This window comes from Rhinolophus ferrumequinum, chromosome 8, assembly GCF_004115265.2.
Source record: "Rhinolophus ferrumequinum isolate MPI-CBG mRhiFer1 chromosome 8, mRhiFer1_v1.p, whole genome shotgun sequence".
NCBI lineage: Eukaryota > Metazoa > Chordata > Mammalia > Chiroptera > Rhinolophidae > Rhinolophus > Rhinolophus ferrumequinum.
Window position 1 is genome coordinate 31267965 of NC_046291.1, and position 12651 is coordinate 31280615.

Consider the following 12651-nt stretch of genomic DNA (forward strand, 5'->3'; position numbering starts at 1 on the left):
GCTGTAACAGAACAAGGTCAAAATCAAGTGAGGTGCTCACTTTAAATTGTACCTTAACTCTAGTATTCATACATTATATTGCAATTTCCAGCTGACCCCTCAAATCTACTTACAAGAAGTGAAGTTTATAATTCAAATATTATAGGAAGAGTAAAACTAATTTTGACCGTGAGTCAAATTGATGCTAAATAGAGTTTATGGTTTTCTTTACTTTATAAGCTGTAATTGAAAATACAGTTTCCTTCATCTGAAAAACTATTCCACCCTGAAATTTTCAAACAAAAATAGTTTGCAGAAACATTGGCAAAAGACATGTTCAAAGGAAACTAACTAGTTTGAATTAGAAGGAGAAGGAGGAGAGAGATGGTGGATATTTTTAAAGGGATTATGTTTTCAATATTTTGGGCACTTGATTCTAATTTCTGTTGCTTTTTTAAAAAAGTATTTCTCATTTAAAATTTAAAAGTATATTAGTAATTTAAATGTGCTTAATTCGTAATTAAGATAAAAATAACATGAATGCATATAACTTTAAGAGAAAAAATAATATGAAAGTCTTTAAATATTAAACAGAAGCAAAATTTTCATCAGTAAATGTCATAAAGTACTCAGGTATGTGGGTCCCAATTATGGCATTAATAAAGATATAGAACTTTCTGAAATTTACTAACAAAAATAGTTTATTTTTAGGAGAATATTTGATAATACAACTTTGTTTAATACCAATAAACAAATTATGGTGGTTGTCCTGAACACTGTTTGGTGTTGTAGGTTAAATTTAAAACCATGCTTAACTTTGAGATTAACTGACTCATTCCCTTTGCCACAACTGTTGGCTAGTAGTCAACATAAGACACGTCATGATTCTGGTTTTACGAAGTTAGTATATTATTTCAGAAGGTGAGTGGTTAGTATAGGATAAGAAGTTAGCCTTAAATAGAAATGTTATCCCTTCTTCCTTCTTACTGCTGCAGGTTCCAGGTCTTACACCGATCTTCTCAGTTCTAGTAAATAGATAACTCTTTTCTGTGTGTGTGTGCATACATGTGTATGCATGTGTATATATGTGTGCATACATGTGTATGCATGTGCATATATGTGTATGTGTGTATACATATATGTATATGTACATATATTTGTGTGTATGTATTTGTATATGTGTATATATATAAATTTTCACACTCAAATACTTTTGATTTCAGGGAATATTAGACATAGACTTTCATTACCAAAACCATGTTTGACCAAGGTAGCACAAAAGAACCGACCAAAATAGTCTCAAATGTTTTTAGTTTACCTTTGAATTCAATTTATCAGAAAACTGAAATGGTAGTCGCAGTAATGAAAACAGGAGATACCTGAATCACTGAGAGTGCCTAAATATTGGACTAAAGTAGTTCATTTATCTGTTAAGTGACTATCCTCGTGTTAAAGAGAACATTCAGAGGTTCTTATTTGTTTCTAGGAAGAAATAATTCAATACAATAAAAACAAAGGAACTGGAAAAGATCCAGAGAAATATCGGATCTTCCCAGAATGGCTTCTGTGCTTGATCAGGCTAAAATGATAAGTTTAGAAAGATAAAGCCATTTCCTGAAGCAATAGCTCCCTTCCCCCACCCCAAACCCCACCAGATTAACCAAACAAAATCAACTAAACCAAAAAAAAGATCAGAAAATAAAGAGAAAAATGGATTTCATAACTATTAAAGTTATAATGATCATTGTGAATATCCAAGAAGACAATATACCAAGTAGTGAGATCCAAACTTATTTTGATTTTGGAAAACTTAGCACCTCAAGGAGTAAATGTCCCACAGGCCCTCTTCAGAAAAAGATTCTTTAAAGGGTATATGATTATGGTATGTAAAATATGAAAGGTTCGGAGAATTGCAACCTAGATTTCTGAATAGCAGAATTAAGAGCTCTCCTCTGAAATGTGAGGGAAATATTTAAAAGTAAAAAAAAATCTTTCTGCAACGATGGTATATATGGAAAATAAATGATACTAAGAAAAGTTTAGAAACTTAACAGATAGTACTTATATCTTTCATCAGAAGGAAGAGAAGCTAGAGATGAGCTTGTTAGATCCCTAAACTGCAGGGCAACACTAGTCAAATCACCCGTTAGAATATGAAAAGAGAATATGAAGGTTGGGCTGTGCTCCTACCCAAGAAGACAATTTATAGAATCTTAACCTATTAAGCTGGAAAAGACATTATAGAGTACCTCGTCCAGCTCCCTCATATTACAGATATGGGAACTGAGGTGCAGAGAGCCTGAGTCATTTGTCCAGTGTTATACACTTGTTGACAGGCTGGCATAAAAATATGGCTTCTTGATCTCTAATCCAAAGTTCTTTCCACAATACTATATTAAGTAATCAGGGACATCTCTATATCCACTAAAAGCCAAAAATGTGTTATTCATAGCATTGATTGCCTTCTTACAGAGGTGATGTGAGTTAAAGAGAATTAAATGCCATTGCAAGTATTGTCATCTTGGTTGTGAGATTTCACTGCTCTGATCCATCTGCTGGGGCTCCATTTTAAGCCACACAGACTGGAAAAGCAGTCCACTGTCCTGTAACATAAAATAGCTACTTTGGAGTCAAAACAATTATGTGATAGTTCCTGCAGAAAAGTTTGCTTTTTGACAACCTTGCCTTCTCCCATTTCCCAAAGTAATGATACCTCATCTTAGAGAAGAGTGGAGCTTGGATTCAAATTACCCTGGGCTGAACCCTGTTGGCATTTCTCGGTGTTTCCATTTGAAGAGATGAACAAAGGAGATGATCAAGGAATAAAATCTTTTAGTATATGGCTATGCTAAATTTATCTCATGGAAAAGAGAAGGCGATTTGTGTACTGGGGTGGGAAACACAAATAAAAATTATAAGCAATTAAACATTTTGTCTATAAAATTAGATTTTAATTACATCCATTAGTAAGAATGATTTTTTTCCATATCTGTAATTTCATGTAGGCTCTCCATACTGCCCTTGGCATTTGATGCTCCCGGTAGTTTGTGCTGAATATTTTCTTTTAAGTCAGAAACAAAAACTCACATGTTTGAAAAAGAGGAAAAAACTTCAGATCTATTTTGTTTTACATTATCTCCTTTCCATTTTACTCTTCTTTTAGATTTTGAGTAGAGGTGTATAAATACATATTTAAGCTGAATGTTAAACAGGTTAATATTATATCAACTTTCAGAGGCTGAAGCTAGATATCATAATAGAATGAACTTCTTGGATGTAAGAAACATGAAATGCAATTACATTATATTCTTACAATAAAAAATCTCAGTAGTTAAAAAGTTTTAAGTTAGATATGGTACAGGAACAAATATTCAGATTGTTGTTCATCTATTTCCCTATTTCTCAATTTAACAACTTAAAGATTCTTGTTTTCTATATGAGATTATCAGCTTTCACAATCTCCCCTAATTCTGCAATACTTTACTCTTCCAATACTTCTAGCACATAAGGAAAATTTAATTCCAAGTTATATCTGCACATTCAAAGGGAAGGTTCAAATATCAACCAGCACATTAGAACAGCCTTCCTTGTTGGCATTGTGCCCCTGCTTTGCTGACTGCAAATGATGCAAATGTGACGATGACATACTAGGTGTGTGGCTATTTGACTTTCCAAAGCCTAAAGGGGAGGCTGTAGTTGAAGCCAAATAGAAATCTTGGCCACATAACAAAATCAGAGTTAAACTTTACTAAGTCCTAATTCTGAGTACGGTAGGACATTTAAATAAGCAAAGAATATCCACATTTTTTAGATTCTATTATTTTCTTCCTTTTCTGGAGAAATAGACTTTTTAAACTGAAATCAATTAATTCCTTTAAAATCCACAAGATGGTGCTATGAAGTGGTGTTTAAACATTTTTTTCAGAATCACATGCCTTCTAGGAGCAATTTTTAGGCAGGGCCAAATAAATGCTATTTAATAAAATGGACAACAGATAAATGCTATTTTAAAACAGCAATGTAAGCCAGATTGGTTGATATAAGGCAGGCCTACCTGTACTCCTCATATTGCTTTTTAACACTTTATCCCATACGTTATACTTCTGTTAACTCTGTTATTGGTCTCAGGTTTTAAGAATACTTTGTGAGGAGACTAAGAGTTGAACTTGGATCTCAGCAGGGCTGTCATAATGGAAAAAGTATGGGACTGAACGAGAGAACAGAGTACAACTCTCTAAGCTCCACCTGAATTGCTGCATCCAGCCATCCTTCCATCTATTCCAGCTGTTCCCAACCAAGGGCGATTTTGCCCCTGGGGGACATTTGGCAATGTCTGAAGACATTTTTGATTCTCACAACTGGTGGGGTGGGGGAGACTGCTACTGGCATCTAGTGGGCAGAGGGCAGGCATGCTGCTAACACACAGGACAAGTCCACAACAGAGTCACCCTGCCCGAGATGTCAATAGTGCTGAGGCTGAGAAACTTGACTCACTCGTTCACACTCCTTTGTTGGTTTGTCTATTCATGTATTAATTAGTTCACACACTCATTCACTTATGCACATATCTACCCGTCAGTCCATTAATTCATTCCTTCAGCAGATTTTTACAAAGTGTCTCCTATGATTCAAGACTGGACTAAGCTCTAGGGATTGCAAAGACAAGCATCCTATTCTTGGTCAATCTATTCGGTTGGTGCAAAAGTAATTGCAGTCTAAAAGGTCGAAGATAATTACAAAAACCGCAATTACTTTTGCACCAATCTAATAGCTGGGGAGAGAGACACTTATGAAACGATGTAATAATATGCGATCGGTGTTTCAGGGATAAGTATAATAGAAAACGTAGAAGAGTATGATGAATTTTGAGAGAAGAGGACAAAATTTAGGAAGGCTTCACAGAGGTGGAGGTTGTTGAGTATTCGGTGGGTAGAGGGTGGTCATAGGATGAAATCTTGAGCAAAGCACAAGCAAAGCCAGAGACACATATAGTAGTCCAAAGTGTTTGGTGAGCAGTATATTGTTGTGCTATGAGACGAGAGTGAGGAGGAAGATTGGGAAAAGGAAAGGAGAAAACCTTAAAAAAGTAGAATGGGTCCCCAATGGGAAAGGCCTTGGATTTCATCCTCCAGGCATTTAAAATTTAAGATAGAAGAATCATATTAGACATGTGGCAATCACTGAACCTCTTTAGGCCTGAATTTCACACACTTAAAGTATTTGATGAGATACATTTCAGGTTTCCTTTTAAAAGTATGTTTTGTAATTATAAAGTCAATCTATTAGATATATTAAATACTGTGTATTCTTAGATTTATATTACAACTATCAATAAAGATCATAATATCTATAAAGAAAAATATCTTCTTTATACACAAACATGTCACATATATTTACTTTCATGATAGTTAATAAAATGTAATATATTCCTATTAATATATTTGGTGTTTTAAGGCTAGAAATACTTAAGAAGATCAAGTTATTCTGCAGAATACACAGTCTTCTTATTGGTTTATTCCTATGTCAGTAACTATTATACTTTAGGTTGCACCCAGGATACATTTTTGAAATATTTTTTTCCTCAACCTTCTCTACTATTTGTAATTTTATCAATAAGTTTTGGACAATCTAATTAAATCTGAGTAGTTTAACATGTGTTTCATAATTTGAATGATTACTTCAAAAATATTAGTGTTTAAGGGAACTGAAACAATGAAGTCTTTTAGGTCTTACCTTAACAAGTGAAGAAAACCTAAAGATGAACAATTCTTAGGATTTTACTTGAGTAACATTAGTAGCTATCAAGTGAATTTTGATACAATTTGATTGTGATTTACAAAATATATTCTTAGTGTATATTTTTCATTTAGTATTTTTATACTTGTGTTTTAAAATTAGCTTTAAAATATGGGTAGTTGAAACCACTGCTACAGACCAGTTCTGTTGACATTCAGAATTTAAGCCCAGAGATCAAATGGCATGAGATAAAAGAAAAATACTGCATGGGGGGGTTCATAAAAGAAAAATGGGCCTCATATCTAAATTTAAAAAACAACAACCCCAAAACCCCCAGAAACCTCCTATGAGGAAAACTTCTATCCTTTAGCCCCAAATAGGGAAATGAAAATATTGATGTTAAAAGTAAGAGAGACATTGGGTAGGGCAGGGCTGTATTACAACCTTCTGAATTGGTTAGTGATATAGTAACTAAGCCATTTTCATCCTTGCCTGTTGTCTATGATTGTCTATTGGATTGCATCTTTTTTTGTTTTGTTTTGTTTTTGTTTTGTTTACAATTGTAATCTTTAATAATATCACACGCATAGTTTCAGATGGTATTTCTTTCCACATAATATTGGGAATGTTGGAAAAACTATTTCCGTTTTTATATGCTTAGAGATTATTACCCACATTGTAACTAGACTGGTAGTTTTAGAAATCTGATCATGTCAAATATTTGCTCTCAGTCTTTTAAACACACACAGATCAATCCCAAATACCTTACCACAGCCTATAAGGCCAATAAGGTCTTCCTCATTTCCTACCACTCTCCCTTCCACTAACCCCACTCCAGCCAGCCAATACGTCAAGTGTGGCCTGTATCAAGGCCCATAATGTCCCTCTCTCCCCTCACTAATATTCACGTGCCTTAATTTACTTCATTCAGATTTCTGGTAAAAATCAGAGACTCAGAGGGAGGCCTTCCCTAATTTAGCCCATCTTTGCTACTCTGTGTCCCAATCCTGCTTTAGCTTTCTTCAAAGCACATATCACTACGTGACATTGTGTTATATACATAGTATGTATTTTCTGTCCCAACCACCTGAAAATAAGAGGAGGACATTATTTTGCTTATTGGCATATTCCCAGAATCTAAGACAGTGTCCGCTATATTATAGGTGCTCATTGGATATTGTTGTCTGAATCAGTGCACATGACCTAAGAGTAGTCAATTAAGAAAACAACTGCTTGTAGTCAGGACAAAAAATTAAAAGAAAATGCAAAGACTGGACTCTCCAGTGTGCTAAAAACAAAAGCCAGGCAACAAGGACTTTATTTGTTATGGGGATACACCACCCGTCCAATTAAATGGGAGGCTATCTATGATAGGAGCCTACTCAAGACAAGCCCATCGAAGCTACCCCTCTCCCTGAATCACTTCGTCTTTCTTTATGACCCATTTATGCACTCCCCTTTGTGCTCTGTGCTTTCTGATGGTAGCATTGCATCTTTTTGAATCATTTTTTTCTCCTTCCCCAAAATCTTTATCCTTCTGGTTTCTGTACCACATTTCCTCAAGTATTAATTAAAGCCTTTGATGGATCGTTTCAGATATGAATATCTATTCATATTTATTTTCCTCCACAAAAATTATTATTAAAACCCATCTAATAATTTAAATAGTAGTGTGGATTTTCCACAGGGCTTGCATTTTGAGACAGTACCATGGACTAGTTTCAAGATAGAGGGTTAATCTTCAAAAGATAATAACCTTGTGTGATGTTATAAAAAGGCTTTCAAGCCCTAGAAGAGTGGTTGAACTCGTGAGTGGTTTGCAGGGGCATCTTAGGGTTCACAGAGGCGCCATGGAGAAACAGTAGTGGGGGCAAAGTGCGGGATGCAGGGCACCACCATCCACCCCGACCCCACTTCATCACAAACTCTCCTTCTACCTCTATTGCCTGTTCATTCCAGATCAAACATTATTTGAGTAAAGGTTCCAAGGAGGTGCCAGATTATCTGAAGTCCCTCCGGACCTGAGCTTCTATACATTTTTATTTTCAAAGTCTTTCCAAAAGCATAGAACTTCAAGCTAAAAGGATTGCATAATAACTGATGAGAGGCTCAAGGTAGGGTAAAGGAAACATTAAAAACAACAGCACAAAAAAGTTAATCTTTCCCACCCCTTCTTAGAAATTAGACATTTTCTATTTAAATGTATATAAAAAATACATTTAAAAAGCTAAATCCCTTCAAACACTGAGATATACAGTAAAAGACAAACAAATAAGCAGAAAAACATTCACTCAGACCTTCAATTTAAAAGTTCTACAGAGACAGAGCTTGGAGATCTGCTCAAGGGCAGAAGTGGTTCTCCTCAGAAGGGCTCCTTTTCAAAACAAGAGCCAGCTCTGAACACACAAGTGAATTAGGACATGCTGACATCACATGAATACCTGTGGTCAGGGTCGCTGATTCCTGTGCATCCAGGGGGTTATCCTCTTGGTGTCAGTAAGAGTTGACATTCACTGGCATATACATAAATCATTAAATAACAACAACAATACAGATGTGCCTCTAAGTGCACACAGCATGACTGGACACTTATTGGACTGTCACAAGATGTGTCATTTTTCTTAATTAAAGTTGGCAGTTATCACCCACTGGTTGAAGTTTTCAAGTAAATATTTATTGATTAAAACCTCATAACAACAAAAACTCATGTTACTTAGGGAAAAATATTTCTAAACATGCCCAGCATTTTTGCGGATATAATAAGATACATTTGATGAATTAAAATAGTTTCAGAAATAATCTTAATATAGTCCCATAAGTTGAAACAAATTTTCAGCAAAAATTCCAAGTCTATTTTAGGAATTACTCTTCATCTGTAATGTAACTAATAGCTATAAAATTACAACTTCGGAGCAAGGCACTAGGAGACACTTTATTTTATTAGGTGCCTAGGTCCCATAATAAAGGAATGCACACTGAATGACCACATGGAAGGTCTAAAAAGGCAGGGAATGAATTAAGGGGTGACTAGATCATAGGCTTTCAGCTTTTGGCTAGTTACATGAGATATTTTGAGTGAGAATGAATAGAATGCATAACAAGCGATTCCAGTTTAAGCTAATAACTATGCTTACATTCTAGTCTACTGGTCTTTCATGGATAAAGATGTGAGCCGACTACAGGGGAAAGAACCCAATCCATGTTGTATAAAGGGAAAGACATTTCCTATATATTAAGGTGGATAAAGGTGAATTCTAGAAATTTTATGGGTTTTTTTTTTTTTCCTTCTTAAGACAAAAATGGCTAGAGATCATTTCCCACAGTTAAGGCAGAAATGTATGGGCAACAGAGGTATTTCTGTTAGTTGCTGTAACTTCTTTCTGGACATCAAACTCCTTTTCTTCATTTAAAATAAATGAATAGCATAGCTTCCTTCACTCCAAACTAAAAATGGGAGCAAGAAACCCATTTGCTATTTTAGAAAATGACTAATAGAACACATATTTCATAATATCACGTGATTCAAATAACTTAATACAAGTAATTAAAACCACTTCTGTACTTAACTTGTCCTAAAATGACAATTAAAGTCACCTTTAAAATCTTTCATTTATCAGACCACATTTACATGAAAGAAATAAAATCTTTTCAAGTTCCACAAGGAGGGAAGAAGGTAGAATTAAATCTGACATAGTGTCACAATATGGTGAAAGTAAAATCTTCAAAGAAAAAAATTGCATTAAGAATTAGACTTCTGTCTTTCTAAGGGAAATTCTCTACTCATATTTCCCAGTCCACAGGTAAATGCTACAATATGAAACTAGAAAACAGCCATAGCATTAATTAAAATGCTCTTTAAAACATTATTTCAAAATTTCATAGCAAAATAGGAAACTTTCTAATTACTGTATTCTGAAATGTATAGGTAAATAGGTAATAGAATGTATTAGATTAGTAAAGTTGACTCTTTTGCTTATTTTAATAAGGGTTAGCCTTCTTGTAAGATAAGATGGCCAAATATCCTATATATGGAAGTTAGGAAACTCTTGCACAGACTATAATTTATATGTATCCACTATCCTGGAATTTCTATCCTTGACATTTCTGGTTTTGTTGCCCATTTGGGGGGCCCGAAGAGAGGATGCAGGCAGGGCTGAGTGGTGCAGTTTCCTCTCCACCCTACAATCAGAAACAGGCTGGCACAAAAGGGACCACAACCACAGGGCAGGGATCAGGGTGAGGCAAGTGAGGCTGAGTCCAGCAAGTGCAGGGTAGGATCCTGTCTTTTCTTAAAATCTTGTATTTTGTTCACCACGGATTTCTAATTTTGCATTAATTTTGATTTTTTAAGATATTGCATTACCTAGTTTTTTGGCATCCACTTAAATGTTGCTCCCAAGGGGAGTGCCTCCCTTTGGGAGGCACTCACTCGAGGCCTGGCCCCGCTTAAGCAGCACCGGGCTCTGGATTCCAGGAGCTCTGTGGAGCCACACTGGAGCGCAAACTTCCCCTTTTACTGCCTCAGCTCTGATGGACCAGGGAAGACTCCTACAAGAACTGCGTTCTCTCTGCTTGCAAAAATGAAATGAAAGGTTCAGAAAAGTGTCCTCTTTGTCTCACAGAGAACCAGTGGGAGTGCCAGGAAACAGTTGTCAATGATAGAACTCACCCTGGGATGTTTATCTGTCTTTCAATACTTCTTTGCATTGGGACAGGAACTGTAATGAGCAAAGAAACTAATCTTCTGAACATGAATTCAGCAGGAGAAACAAGGAGCCAGAGTAACACATTCACCCAAAAGTATGAAAAATCCCTCCAAAGCATGCTAAGTTAAATAAAAATGGGAGGTTGGATGTACATACATTGTAAATGTGACAGAAAGCTCTTTTAAATCATGAAATGGGCAGGATTACATGTGGTAAAGCTAAACTAACACAAAGGGTACATTTCCATTCTTGAATAATGCTTTCAATCTTATTGCTAAACTTCTCATCAGACTTGCTGATATCTGTATCCTTGTCTTTTCCCAAAACACAAGCTTACAGTCCATAGGCAGCGTCAGACGCTGCCCGCCTCCATAAAGGACGCTGAAGCCCTGCTTTCTCTCTATTTGTGTTTCACATGAGTAGAGTGGAGAAAGGGATTAAGGTTTACTGAGTAACTCTTGGGCGTTGATGCTTTCTGAAACGTTATCTTACCTGACGCCTGGGCAGCCCTGTAAGGGAGAGAGATTCTCACAGAGAGGATTAGGAGATGTGGGGCGGAAGCTTTAGTTCTGGCAGTTGCTGCAGCTAGAACCATGAAGCCCCTCGTTGCCAAACTTTTCTTTGGCGGGATATGATAAGTAATGTTACTACTCTGTCTTTTGTTTTAGCAAGTAGTTTCATCACAGAATTGTTTGGAAAGGTGAAATACAGGGGCTTCAGTTCCATTGTCTCTATGAAAGTCAACTTTGGGCTCTGCAGTACTTTTGGAAATTGGAAACTAAGCTACATGCAATAAAAGCTCTGAAAAGAAGAGAAAGTTAGGGACATTATTCTGATTAAAAAGCTCTCAGAATTATCTGCTGCATTTACATGGGTATTGATTTTTAGGCATTACCATGGATGTATATCTATTTTATTCATTTTTATGCAGATTCAGTAGAAAAAAATACCTAAATATATATTTAACTTCATAGGATCCCAAAGCACTTTGAGGATTTAAACTGATAAGCCAACCTCAAAGGGACTGATTCTTGTAACTAAAACACAGACACCTCTGGGGTGAAATGTGGCAACAGTTTGACAGGCATAGCAGTAGCTTAGGCCAGAAAGGATTTATCCAATTAAAATTATGGGATGAATTTTGGCTGGCAGAATGTAATTACCAGCCTTGGATTGGATCCAGGATCCTGAGGTTAACACCCCTCCTCTTGCCAACAACCCTCCTACCTGCCAACACTCCGAGATGGGGAAGGCTGGATCTGACACAATCGCACATAATACTGTTGTGACATCTAAGTACAATGATGATGATGTGAGAAGCATCATGAACCTGATTTTTTTTTAACACTCATTATGTTACTTATTTTTATGCCACATTAGGCTAGAAACCAAATGTCCACATAAATGTTAATTTTGTCAAATCTGTGTTTAAAAAGTATAATTAGAAAATAAAAAATAGATTTAAAAATTAATTTATTCCGTCAAAGTAGTTATTTAGTGATTATTTCAGTTTAGGAACGAAATTGGATCAAAATGGTGACATTTAATCATTGCTACATAAAAAAGTAGGTCCTGATTTTTTGGAAGAGACATGTGTTCTCAAAGTTCACTGGCCTAGAAAAAAGGGGAATGTTTCATGCCTGGTTCATATTGGTTGTACTTTGACTAAGTGGGCATGTGCAAGTACTGCTTTGTCCCGGGGTGGGTCCAATTCACATTTACAAGCACTCGCGGGCAGTATTTCTCAGGAGAATTTACCACAGGGGTGCGTGTGCGTGTGCGTGAGCGTGAGCCTGTGTGTGTAAACCAAAGAAAAGAGCCCCCTGCTGGAGTATAATCAATGGGTAATGACCTCATCATTAGATTCTAATGCCCTTTTAGAAAGTCATTCATTTACGAGAGAATTGTGGGGAGTCCGACGACGAAGCAGAGCAGGCGAGGAGGCAATTCTAACAGGAACGTTCAGCTTTCCCAGACGCAGGCACGGGGCGACGCGCGGGCCAGGGGCAGGGGGAGAATGGCAGAGCCGGCTCTGGAGGCGCTCCGCCCGGCTGGAGCGCGCCCAGGGCGCCGGGAGGCGGGGCCGGCGACGGGAGCTGCGTGCCCGTCACGCGCGGCCCTTCCTGGTTGCCGTCCTAGCCCGCCGCCCCTCCGCGCACGCAGGGCTGTTCCTGTGCAAACCGCAGAGCAGCCGCAGGTTCGAAGCGAGCCCGGGGCAGTGCCACCGCCG

General features: G+C 36.9%; 1 protein-coding gene across 1 annotated transcript in view; it reads left to right on the forward strand.

The window, feature by feature from the left end:
- The first annotated feature begins 12531 nt into the window (after positions 1-12531).
- Positions 12532-12651, forward strand: part of FTCDNL1 (formiminotransferase cyclodeaminase N-terminal like) — a 41944-nt gene continuing 41824 nt past the window's right edge. The window contains exon 1 of the mRNA XM_033112568.1: positions 12532-12618. The gene's annotated coding sequence lies outside the window, so the exon portion shown is untranslated. The remainder of the gene's footprint in view (positions 12619-12651) is intronic.